Below are 13,474 nucleotides of genomic sequence, written 5' to 3' on the forward strand. Positions count from 1 at the left end.
CTGCATCCAAACACTGTCTCTTGTAACCATGGTGAAGGAATCCTTATTGTGTGTGCTCTTAGTACAGACAAGCCTGAGGTCATTGACTCCAACCTTGTATCTTTAAGCTGTAAACATTTTACAGATGAGGACCCTGAGTCTCGAGTCCTGTGCCCTGGGTCACATCTTGTGAAGCCAGCATGTAAGTTTCCCAACACTCTCAAACCAAAACTTTTATCAAGCTCCCTAAACCTCAGCTTGCTTTCCCCTCCTCTTCCCTAAGTAATTAATCCATTAATTTAGTCCTTTCCACACCCACGCCAGCCAGTAAATCCTAGGTCAGGCCTGGTCTGTTCCTGAGCTGGCCTTCACAAGGCAGCACAGAAGGATGCTCACTTGTCCACAATCTTGCCAAGCCTCTGCCACCCACCGCTGTCAGTGATCCCGAGCAGCTCCAAAGCGCCTACCCAGCTCCCCCAAGCCCAGGCTCCACCTGCCCCGCTGCGCACTCGCGAATCTAGCTCCAGACTCTAGGGGAGGACCCAGCGAGACCAGCGCATCGGAAAGAGAGCCAGCTGCTGCCGGGGCTGGGGTCCTGCTTCGGCGTGGCCACCGCGCACCGCCGGAACTACGCTTCCCAGGCTGCCCCGCTGCAGCCGCGCGCCCCGCGCCGCGCCCGGCCCGGAGCCGCCTGTTGATCGCAGTGCAAGCCCGGGGCCACGGCGCCGCCCCTGTTGGTCGGACCCGAGCACTCGGAGCTCTAAAGGCTGTTGCTCAGCACCTTCTGCTTCGGGATGGGTGCAAGCAAGGGTGAGAACCTGGGACGGGAGGGGACTGTCGGGGCAGCCTGTCTGCAGCGCCCGGGTCCGCAGCTCAGCGGCCGCCGCACCCTGCGTGTCCACGGGAGGATGCTCCATGGCGTGGCACGCGGCCAAGCGCAGCCCGCAGCAGCTTGCACCCGAGTGGCGGGTGCGCGGGGAGGCGGGGATGGCGAGGGGCGGCCGGGGACGCGTGTGGGTACCGGCTGCATGGTGCCCTGAAGCCCCGCAGCCCCATAGCACCGCACACGACACGCAGATGCAGAGAGGGCGCGGTCTCCCATCGCCCGGGGCTGCGGAGCTTGGGTTTTCCAGGTTGGGCTTTGTTTCCCATTTTCTCCTCTCCGGCGAACGTGTGATAAGCTCCGGAGTCTGGAGCATCTCGCGGCCTCATTTGAGCAGGAGCCTGGGAAGGGAGGACTCCGGTCGGCTTCTTTCCTGAGGTCCCCAAAGCTGTCACAGGACGCTTCAGCCTTCACAAAGTCGCCCTTTGCAGGTCCTAGAGAATCTTTTTCCTATTCTTCCTGGTAAAAATCATGCTGGTTTGTGCCTTCCCCGGGGCTTCCTTGCCTTAACCTGTTGGCCTGCAAAAAAAAAAAAAAAAAAAAACGAAGGTTGGTTTAAAATAGCAATAGTAAAGGTTTGGGGAATTTTTACTTTAAAATGTCAGAAGGTGGGAAGGTGATGCGGCTAAAATGCAAATTGCAATAAAGAGGCCGAGAACGCCACCGCTTCTTCGGCTCCTATTAAATATCTGATTCACCATGCGATTGGGAAAGGAGAGAAAAGAACATCAGAGGAGGTATTACAAAAGCATGGTTTCCGTAGCATCTCCACCATTGAGGAAATGTGGGATCCTGGGCCAGACTCTTCACCTCTCTGAGCTGCGTTCTCCGTGTAAAATGGGGTATTTGGTGAAATGGTTTCTGGACCTCTTTTCTTGGATACTGAAATGGCAAGAGTGTTTGGCACTTTTACAGAAAGCTGATGAGGACAGAAAGAACAGTTTTCCCGAAGGAAGCTGCAAGATTTTCAGGGCTTAGTTAATCGAGGTTTTTTGTTTGTTTGTTTTTCCCTGGTTCCCTCTATCCTCTTCAGCCTTGCTCACTATCACAAAGGTTTTGGATTTTATGTTAACCGTAAATCGGCAGGCCACAGTGTGGTGGTTTTGTTTGCAGGTGCGATCAGCTGATTAAGGTCGGTGGCTCCCTAGGGCTGGGCCTGAGCTGTCAAATGTGCTCTGTGAGAAGGCGGGGGAGGGGTGGGGGACGGGACTCCGCAAGAAATAACCAGAGAGAATATACAGTGAGGAAAGAGAAAATGGTACTGATGGGTTATTGTGTGAAAAGTGAATGCACAATAGAAGGTCTGAGAGAGGCACTGTACAAACACTGGCCTAACCCATCAACTGGTACAAAAGCTTTGAGTGAAAAAGGGTTAGAGCAGGATTTTCGTATTATGTCAGAGTGTCTTACTCAGAACACATCTTTACAATGCAGAGATTAGGAAGTCTCCATCATCCCCCAAAGGTCAAGATGAGCCTCCTGCTGGTGAGCCTCCTGTTCTAATAAAAAGACCATAATTTCACCCACGTAGTATTCCAGACAAGATGATGCAGGGGTAGGGGAACAGCTGTCATAGATGGCAGTCGGAGTAACTGTGGATTGGTATATGTGGACTTTAACTCCTGGATGAGAAAATGATAGCTGTAAAAGATCATTTTGGGGTCAGGACATGGTGGTGCCGGCCTTAGTGCCAGCAGGTAGATGCCTGTGAGTTTGAGGTCAGCCCGGTCTACGTAGTGAGTTCTAGGCCAACTTCAGCAACATATAGTGAGACCCTGTCTCAACCTTGCATCCAAAATAAAGAAATAAGTAGAGATATTTTGATACCTGAATATGGGCTGTATACTAGACAATGTGCAATTACTGTTCTTAGGTGCAGTAATAGTGTGGTAGTATATAAGAGAATGTTCTGTATTTTTTAAATTTTAAGTCTTTTAAAAAATACCTTTACTTATTACTTGATACAATGTATCTTGAGCTTATCCATCCCTCCTTAACCCCCAATACATCCCCTTCCCACCTTCACGCCTTTGGTGGTGGTTGTGGTTGTAGTGGTAATGGTGGTAACTGTGGTAACCTACTAAATCCAAAGTAAAATGGTCTTGTTGGCTTGATGTGAAGATCTTGCCTTAGTAACCACAGCTGCTGTGAGTTCATGAGTGCAACAGCTGTGTCATGTCTAGAGGCCAGCATTTCACTGGACTACTCCCATCCTCTGGCTCTTGGGTTCTTTCCACTCCCTTGTAAGTGATGCTCCCTGAGCTTTGAGGTGGTTGATAAAGGGATGAGCACTCCATAGTCCCTTATTCTCAGCACTTTGATCATTTATGAGTCTCTGCAATAACTACTGCACACTGCTGAAGAATCTTCCCTGGCCAAAGTTGAGAGCAAATCACTAATGTAGGGGCATAGCCACAAGTATTGAGAAGACAGTTTGATGATGTGACCATTTAGAAAAAAAAAAAAAAAAAGTCAGTAGTAGGCTCCCCCTACAATAGGGCCTATAACCTCCCAAGCCAGGGTCTTTTGACCAGGCATGAATTCCCTCCTGTGGAGCAGGCCTCAAATTTAGTCAGACTGGTTGGTTGCACCCATAACTTCGCGCCACTGTTGTACCGGTGAGCACATCTTTCCTGGCAGGTCAGTGTTGAAGCATTCAGGGTTCACTGTTTGGGTGATCCATTGATGACTCTTCTCCCCCAGCAGCATACAAAGCACCCTCCGTCACAATGAAAGCTTAGGGTTTTAGAGGTGAAGCTCACTGACATCTACAGTACGCTCAGCAGGTTGAGGGAAGAGCCGTCCGTGGTGGTAGAGAGCACGTTCAGGAGCACAGCAGAAAGACAGCAGTGAGAGCCAGTTGAGTCCAAAAGAGCGGTGTGCAGCTGGATTTTGCTCCGCTCTTGTGTAGGATTGAACTTTTTAAATGAGAAATTGAAGGCGAGGTTTTTTTTTTTTTTTTGGTTTTCCAAGTCAGGGTTTCTCTGTGTAGCTTTGCGCCTTTCCTGGAACTCACTCTGTAGCCCAGGCTGGCCTCGAACTCACAGAGCTCCGCCTGCCTCTGCCTCCCAAGTGCTGGGATTAAAGGTGTGCGCCACCACCGCCCGGTGAAGGCGAGTTTTAAAACAATAAGCAACCAAACAGAAAGGCCCATAGAGGGCTGCATGGTAACTGACAGACCGCTGTGGTGAGGCTGAGAGAAAAGTCTTAACTCCATACTCCCAAGCAAGACATAAGTCTTCTCAGAGACGTTCATGGAGTCAGGAAATATTCATTTCTCTTGGTTCTTCTTAGCTACTGTTGATCATTTATGCTTAAGAGATGAATCCCCTAGCTCTAACTCCAAGTGTCATCATATCCTTGGTACCCATGGGAAATTTGTCATAGAAAGCCACCACCCCCCATCTGCAGATTTTTAAGTTCTTTTTATAAAATATTGTAGTATTTACATGTGACCAAATGTATTCTCCCCAGATATTTAAAGCCTTTCTAAATTAGTTATACTTAATATAGTGTAATTATATAATGTTCTGTGCTGTTTTTATGGAATGACAAGAAAAAGCTATCCACAAATAGAGATTGCTCTAGGAATAAACTCAGTCTTTCTTGGAAAGCCGTCTACCACTCAGGCATGTCTTCAGCCCTCATTGTTTGTTTGTTTGAATGATTTGACCTGCAATTGATTAAAGTAGCAGATGTGGAGTTCACAGTTATTAGTGGAGCCAACTGTGTTAATAATTACCAATTATTCTTGCCCTATCTGAGAACTACCCTGAAAGAACTGTCCACCCTAGTCACATTGGGGATTGAAGAGGAGGCTCACACATGCTAGGCAAGCACTCTACCACTGAGCCATATCCTCAGCCTTCTTTTGTTTGTATGTGTTTTCTATTTGTGGTGATGGTGATGTTTTTTGTTAGTTTGTTTGAGACAGGATTTCTCCATGTAGCCCTGGCTGTCCTGGAACTAGCTCTGTAGACAATGCTGGCCTCAAACTCGGAAATCTGCCTGCCTCTGCCTCCCGAGGGCTAGGATTAAAGATGCATGTCACTACACCCAGCCTCAGCCTTCTTTCGTTTTTTATTTTGAGTCGGGGTCTCAAAAGTTGTTCAGGCAAGCCTTGAACTCATGATCTTTCTGTCTCAGCTTCCCGAGTAGCTGGGTGACTGGCCTGCTCTACCAGGACCAGCTGTCTTTTTCCTTCCCACATCTGAGATCTGTGTCCGTATGTAAGGGAATCTGAGAAAGTAGGTTCTAGCTAGGATTGAAGGGTAGTTCATTTTCCCCTCCACATCTGAGGTCTGTGACAGTATGTAAGGAAGTTTGAGAACATATACTAGTATCAAATGGTCGTTCGTTTTACTCTGGTTGAGAAAACGCTAGTGAAATAACTGGTCTAGTGTCTGACAGAACATAGATAATGAAATTCTCTCTTAGTCTTTTTGTGTGTCAATTACATGTGACCTTGTGTAAAAAAAAAACAAAAAAAACCCTCTATATCTTGTTCAGAGAAATTTCTAGAAGGCATGTGCAGAAGCCTTCCTACTACAGAATAAAAGAACAGAGTCAACTCTCATCAGGTGTGATGGCTCATGCCCCTTAATTCTAGCACTCAGGAGGCAGAGATAGGAGACTCATCAAAAGTTCCAGGCTAGCCTGCTTCACATCATGAGTGAGTCCCAGGCTAGCCTGGTCTACAGAGTGAGTTCCAGCCCAGTGAAGGCTATAGGGTGAGACCCTGTGTAAACATTAATTAATTAATTAATTAATTAATTAAGATATTGCATTTAATCTCTGATACAGACCCCTTTTGTTCCAGGTTAATTTTTCTATAACTAGGTGTCGTGTGTATGAAAATGGCCATTTAAAGCATTCACATTTACTCGGATATGTGTCTGTAGTGATATACGTGTGTGTGTTCTCTGATTCTCTCAGATGTTATGTTTCTAAATGTTTAGAATGTTATTGGTGTTAAAAGAAAAAAAAACCTACCTAATCAGATCCAGGAAAGCTGGTTTGTTCTTTGTGGTCAGAGATTTTCATGGGTTACAGTTCTTGGATCTGTAGAATATTGTATACAATGTTTTCCAAGCTATTGTGCAAAATATTATACATTATATAATGTATATAATATAGGTATTTCATATACTATATGTACCCTATATATACACATATATATGGACATTTTGAAAAACTAGCTAGCATTGACTGGAATCAACTTTTGGAAATCCTGCCTTCAGTGTATTATTGAGTGAGTGGCCAGAGCACCCTCATAAGTATGTAGATCATAAATATTGTCATTTGTGTTTCTCATTGCCTGGCAGGTTAGAATTCAAATTTCAGATTCTAGTTTTAGTGGACCATTTAACCCCAGTCTAATTTCCTCTGTTTCTTCCTAGAAAATCTTTTTTATTATCAATAATTTTTATTTTTAGTACTCCAAAAATTCAATTATAGTTCTAGACATGGTGGCACACGCCTTTAAACCCAGCACTCAGGAGGCAGAGGCAGGTGGATCTCTGTGAGTTTGAGCTCAGCCTGGTCTACAGAGTGAATTCCAGGCCAGCCAGAGCTACACAGTGAGACCCTGTCTCTGAAACAGCACTCAATTACGTATCAGTTTAAGGGAGAGGCATTTCCTGCGCTGGCTCTTCTCCCTCCAAAGCCAGTCTGAATTTTTTTAACTAGGTCCTGTATTTCAACACATTCCTCCTGAGAGCTATGACCGATTAGTATTTTTGCTCTTACATTTTCAACCTTCCTGTTTGAGTATCAAGATTCCCCTGTCAGTCAGGTATAGTGGCACATGGTTGTAATCTCAGCCCCTCAGAAAGCTGATACAGGAGGATCACAATTTCAGGGTCTGCCTGGGCTGAATAGCAAGTTCCAGGCCAGCCTCTACATAGTGAGAGCCTGTTTTAAGTCTGCCATTCACCCTGCAAAAAGAGAAAGGGATGGATGGAGGAAGGGAGGGAGGGAGAGAGAGGGGGGAGGGAGGGAGGGAGAGGAAGAAAAGAAAGAAAGAAAGACTTTCCTACTAATTATTTCTTTCATGTATATTACCAGTTTCCCTGATTCCCTTAGTGGCAGCGAGGCTGGCGAAAGGTTGATTCTAGAACTGTGATTGACAGGAGTTCCTAGACCGGCTCTACCAAGCCTGGACAGGACAATACCACACAACTGGGGCACCAGCATGAAGGAAGAACCAAGAGGCCTCTTAGGAGAGCACTTGGAGGACTCTGGAGCCGCATGAGCATGGCTGTCATGTAGTCATTGTGGATGGGGCCAGACAGCACCCTTGTTTATAGACAGCCGTTCTGATTGGCAGCGCCATTCCACACCAGTTGCTGTATGGCTTACCTCTCATCCTGAGTCAGTTTGTAAGCAATCCTGCGTCAAGTTGCACAGAGTACCCACAGATCATAACAAGGCAGAAATCAAAACTTAGCTAATCAGTGCCAAAGAAAAGGTAGATCGGAGAGTCCAAGAGCAGGCGGAAGCCAGGAAAAGAGATGCATCCAAGGACAAAAACAGGAAACCCGTGCTGTCAGGAAGTTGGAAGTCTTTAAATTCCCACTGTCAGGATGAGGGACATTAAAACCAGCATGAAACCGGGGCTGGTGGCCCACACCTGTAATCTCAGCTTTGGGAGGTGAGGCAAGAGGATCAGGCATTCAAGGCCAGCAAGAGCTACATGAGACACTCTTCACCCCCCCACCGCCCACCCCCGCTTGATGATGGGGCTGGAGAAATGGTCCAGCGGTTAAGAGCACTTTTTGCTCTTGCAGAGGACCTGGGTTAGATTTCCAGTACCCACATGGCGGCTAACAACTGTAACTTCATTTCCAGAGGATCCAACACCTCCTGGTGTCCTCAGACACTGTACACACACATGGCCCACCAATATACATGCAGGCAAAAAATACTAATACACAAAATAAAAACGAATTAATTTTTAAAGTAATAACAACAACAAAACAAAACACCACCAGCAGCAGACAGTTAAAAACCAGAAAGGCCAAAATACAAGGCAAAGCGGTAAACAGAGAAACGGGAATTCAGTGAGGCATGGTGGTGGTTCACCCCATGGTGGTTCACCCCACTAGAACCAACAAAGAAAAGGCTAACCTGGTCCCTCGTGAGCTCCAGGCCTTCCAGGACTAATGGCAAAACCATGTCACAGTAGGGAAAAAGAGGGGCACAATGGGAAAAAGAAGTGGGAATTCCTCAGAAAATAGAGCCTAACCACGAGGGACACGCAGCAGTGGAACATAGGATCCACCAAGAAAATTAGGAAGCAAGAGGTAGCATGGGAAGGCCATAAGACCTCCACATGAAAGAGCTTGCCAGGCGGTGGTGGTGCACGCTTTTAATCCCAGCACTCGGGAGGCAGAGCCAGGCGCATCTCTGTAAGTTCAAGGCCAGCCTGGTGAGTTCCAGGACAGGCACCAAAACTACATGGAGAAACCCTGTCTTGAAAAACCAAAAAAGGAGAGAGAGAGAGAGAGAGAGAGAGAGAGAGAGAGAGAGCGAGAGAGCGAGCGAGCGCGCTTCTGCCCCAGAAGTCTGGGTTGCTGCCCAGGTGGAAATCTACATCAGTTTGGACAGCCACTAACCATGGAGGCTCGTTACACTTAACAATGCTAATTCGAGAGCCTTGTGTGATGCTGCTTCTCTGTATTTAATCTTAATAAGGAAAACGAGGGGAAGAATACTTCCAAAAGAGGACTGCTCCCAGACCAAAGACAAGAGAGAATTAACTATGAGAGTTTGTGTGAACTAGGCACCGCATCTCATAATACAATAATGACCCAAGTATCACCCATATCTCACAAGATAAATACAGCCATGTGATGATGTCTCGGTCAGCAGTGGAACACATGCATGACGGGGATTCTATGAATTACATCACCCGATTTGTTGTAGCTGTCTTCAGACCACACATGACGGTATAATGTTAGCACAATGCAAAATTGCCTGATGATGCATTTCTCTGAATACTGCCCTGCCCACTGGTTTGTGGGTTTTTTTTTTGTTTGTTTGTTTGTTTTTTGTTTTTGTTTTTGTTTTTGCCTGTTTTCCAGAGGACAGGTCATCAGTTTCATGTGTGTCTGCCTCGTAAGGCTTCGGGCTGGTTACCTTCAAGGCTTGCGTTCAGTCTTCTGTGCTTTTGAGTCTGTCGCTTTAAGCTCTCAGCCAATGCTACAAGGCCTTCTGTGCTCTCCAAGCTAGAAAGGAACCTTCTTTTGCGGGTACATGGTTATAAAAGGGGTCTGTTTTCAAGTTGAAAAAAAAAATCTGACAGTTTTTGTGCTATAAAATTATGCAATAAGAACGAACAGTCTCGGCTAGGAAAAACACTGTGAATCTGGTAGGGTCACGTCCTCACTGCCAATTTGCCCTTTCTGCCCTCTGCCTTGCTGTAAGTTTTTGCCAGAAAATTTCCCTATCTTGTGTTCTGTGTCTTTCATCTTCTGATAGTTATTTCTCCGAGAAAGAGTCTCGTGGAGCCCAATTGTCCTTCAACTCACTGTGTCTAGCCTTGAACTCCTCATCTTCCGGCCTCCACCTCTGAATGCTGCGATTTCAGGCCTGCACCTCCATGCCTGGCTTCTTGGCAGTTTGAGACGAAGAAAAAGATTTTGCTGGCCTGTCTTCAAATAGCTAGGTTTCAGAACACAGGCTATAGTTGTCACATCTTTATATTTGCCCAGCATCTAGAGATGAGTTAAAGACGAGGTGTGGTGGCCCTTGCCTTTAGTCCTAGCACTCTGGAGGCAGAGGCAGGAAGATCTCTGTGAGATTGGGGCCAGCCTGGTCTACAGTGCGAGTTCCAAAGGCCAGACAAGACTATATAGTGAGAGCCTGTCTCATCCCAACCCAGAAAAAATATAGAGATGAATTAATTGCAGGACCAGTGCACGCTTTGTTGGACCTTTGATAAACTGATGTTGTTCTGTTGGTTAGTTTTAGGAAATGAGGTTTGACTCTTGTGCAAATCTCAAGTATGGTGAAATAATGAAGGTATATTAAACAAATGAAGATTAATATTTACTGACACAGAAATAAGTCAGCAGCAGCAATCTGGAGTTAGGTCTGTCTTTATGTAGAGAGAGTAAAAGGCTGGGCCCTTCATGTTGTAGCTGATTTCCCTCTTTCTCAGCATAGTTATATTAACAAGACAGTGGAAAAAGAAGCACAGAACACCACGCTCTTAACTTTCCTTCCCAAGGCTTGGGTTTCTGGGTAACAGGAAGAGACGCTTCCTTCAGCTCACTGCTGAGCCTGTTTTCCATTCGGCCAATAGGCTCTGTGTTTGCCCACCTGGGCTTCTGGAAGCCTCAGAGGCACATGCTCCATTCCAGTGTGTGCATTCGTATCCTGTTGCGTATTGAATGTTTGCCATGGGACAGACACCCGGCTGGAGGCGAGGCTGTGGCAGCAGTTTGCAAACTTTCCACTGCCTCATCACTCCTGGGAGGGGAAACGAATGTGAACCCAGCAGGGCCTGGGTGGGGTACAGCAGGCCAGCCAGCCAAGCACTGGGAAATCAGGGATTTGACTTGAGAGGCTATGAGAAGGCTGGATTCTTCCCTACAGCACCCCTACATTTGTTTTAGGGGTTTGGTTTGGTTTTGAGATGGGACTCTTACTATGTAGACCAGGCTGGCCTCCAACTTGTGTCAATCCTCCTGCCTCTGTCTCAAAAATAATAAAATAATGATAATAAGTAATGATAAATAGCTGGGCTTGGTTATATATGCCTATAGTCACAATGCTTAGGAGGCTGAGGATGGATTGCAGTAAGTTTGAGGCCAGCCCTAGGCTAAACAGTGAATTCCCGACTAGCCAAGGCTACAGTATGAGACCCTGCCTCAAACAAAAAAACAAAAACAAAAACTCCACCATAACAACAGTAACAGCTAGGCTCTCCTCGGATCTTCAGGTCAGTGTTGCACTGGAAACATACTACTTTCTTTCCTCCTCTGGCTCTGAGACCCCCTGGCCCCGTGCTTTAGAATGTGAACTTGGCTTTGACCGGCACGATTGGTGGTTAAATTATTACTTAATGCTCTTTCCCTTGTGAATTATAGGCTCAGTTAGCACCCAGAGAACCATCTGTTTTGTCCATGGCTGTGTCTCAGCCGTGTTTGGAAAAGGCAGGCTTTCAGTAGACATTTGTGGAATGACCAAGCCTGAGTCTGAGAAACCCAGGAGCGTCGAGAACTAGAATGTGGTCCTTGTTTTCTTGGGGGAGGCGGGTTGTGGTAACTGAAGAGAGAACTGTGTAGTAATATGTGTGAAAGATAACACGCGATGAATGTTAAACGGGTAACTCTAAGTCCACCCGCCACTGATTCTGCCAGACTCGTCTTCTAGTGTCAGTGTGAGCTTCATTACAGACCAAGTCAATTCAGGGAGCGGAGCAACTTCTGTGGGCTCAGGTGATCTCAGCAGGCTCCAGGAGGGGGTGGGGGTGATGGGGAAAATGGCTGCAGGGAAAAGATCTCTGGACCCATGGCCACCTCACTACTCTGAGCTCATTTCCTCCCTTTGACGTCAGTATTTATTGGATGTCTACTGTGGGTCAAGATCTGTGCTGGGAGCCAAGATTTTATTGGTGAATAAAAGTTATATAGTCCCCGCCCTCACCGAGATCAGCAAGTAATTGTGCTGAAGCCAAATTGCAGTTGGAGGAGGACCGCGGGGGCGGGACGGGACCCAGATTTTGACTCAGGGTCTGAGCTGATGGAGGAATGGGGCTCACATAGAGACTGGAAGATGAGTCTGTGGCAGAGTCAGCAGGGGTGGGCTTGGAGTAAGGCTTCTTAGGCTTTGAGCAATTCTGGGCACATGAATGAGCCAGGAATTGGGGGTGGTCCAGGAGGACATTGGGAATGCAGTGCAGAAAGAAAGATGGCACCGCAGAGGCCAGAGTGTGAATGTGAACTTCATCTTTGGGACAATGAGAAGCCACTGGGGGATCTTAAAAGAGTAAAATAAAGTTAGTACAAAAAAAAAAAAAAATCACTGCCAGGTGGTGGTGGTGCACACCTTTAATCCCAGCACTCACTGGGGAGGCAGAGCCAGGCGGATCTCTGTGAGTTCGAGGCCAGCCTGGGCTACAGAGTGAGATCCAGGACAGACACCAAAACTACACAGGTCAAGGGCTGGGAATGGACGGAGAAGTAGATGAGTTCTCCTCGTCACTCTGCAAGGATAGGATTTGGTGACTAGTAGGTAGAAAGGAGGTGAAGGAAAAATGACAAGAAGGACACCCTGGTTTCTGGAAATTCTAGAGGAGGAACAGGCAGGCAAGAGCTCTTCTCACATATTTTAAGGGTTTGAGGGAAGATTTTAAGAATCTAGCCAAGGGAGGGTTTTTGACTAGGTAACTCAGATCTGGTCCTCAGGATCCAGATACAGATTTTAGAGTTAGCAGAATATAGAGAATAATTAAAATTTCAAATTTAATTCTAGAAAAAAATAAAATAATTAAAATTTCAAGTTAAGTAAGCACCCTTGGTGAGGGATGAGAAAATAATTTCTAAGACAAGACTTTGAAGAATACCAGTATGTAAGTCGAAGGAAGAGAACCTGAAAAGAGAGCAAGAGGAGAGTGATGAGGGAGACGCAGGAGCCGGGCTGAACGGCCAAAGGCCTCCCTTCACTCTGAAGTCCTGTGGCCCTGCCGAGCTTGGGATCTTAGCCAGGCCTCAGGAACAGAGCACAAAGAGAAAGGGACATTCCAAGCAATGGTGCCACATCTGCCAACTTCCCGACAAGAAACAGAGGGTGGGCTCAGACCGAATAGCTTGAGAAGGTTTCGATAAAGAGGCTATTTACAAGGACGTAGGAAGCTTTAGAGAAACAAGGAGGCAGAAAGCCGGCAAGAGTCATAACAGAGACCCTTTCCCACCCCAAGCCAGCAAAAGAGGGTGGCCTGTGGGGTGACATGCTCTTCTGGAACGCCCCCTCCACACACCCCCTCATGCCACTGTGTCCCCTGCTTTGTGGCTGATTGCCTCCTGTGGGTCAGACAGAAGCCAGGAAGGACAGAAGCCAGGAAGGACAGGAGCCCAGGTGCAGTCTAGGTAGACAACACTTCCTGGGCCACAGCAGAGTGGAGAACAGACATGGAAGGATGAGCGGACTATTCTAGAACAGTTACCCTGGACATGAGAGTGTTGGGGGAAGAGTATATTAGTTTCTGTGTTGTTGTTGTTGTTGTTGTTGTTGTTACAAAGAGCAAACTCAATTGCTTAAAACAGTATGAATGTGTTGCCGCTTCAGAAGTTAGAGACCCAAATGGGTCTCGCTGGTGTCAGTGGGACCTTGCTGCTCTCCAAAGGCTGCAGGGGAAAAGTCCAACTTCCGGAGTCCCCACAGTCCTCTTCTCATGGCCTTCCCTGCATCTCCAAAGTCGAAAACCATGAGGTTCTGACCTTCCGTCCCTGCCATGGCCACTTGTCTTCCTCTTCCGTCACCTTACTACTTTGGAATAAATTGTGCCCACTCGGACAGTTCAGAATACTTTCCCTATGATAGGCCCTTAATTTAGGGATTGGGGGTGTAGGTTGGTAAGATCCAGGTCCCTTAGCGGAGCCCGTA

General features: G+C 46.9%; 1 protein-coding gene across 2 annotated transcripts in view; it reads left to right on the plus strand.

The window, feature by feature from the left end:
* Positions 1–606: 606 nt before the first annotated feature.
* Tmod2 (tropomodulin 2) overlaps positions 607–13,474 on the plus strand; it is a 53,446-nt gene continuing 40,578 nt past the window's right edge. The window contains exon 1 of one of the 2 annotated variants that reach the window (XM_028864998.2): positions 607–789. The gene's annotated coding sequence lies outside the window, so the exon portion shown is untranslated. Of the gene's footprint in view, positions 790–1,204; positions 1,294–13,474 lie in introns of those variants that run through there. The other variant, XM_028865007.2, reaches the window with a different exon arrangement.

This window comes from Peromyscus leucopus, chromosome 14, assembly GCF_004664715.2.
Source record: "Peromyscus leucopus breed LL Stock chromosome 14, UCI_PerLeu_2.1, whole genome shotgun sequence".
Taxonomy (NCBI): Eukaryota; Metazoa; Chordata; class Mammalia; order Rodentia; family Cricetidae; genus Peromyscus; species Peromyscus leucopus.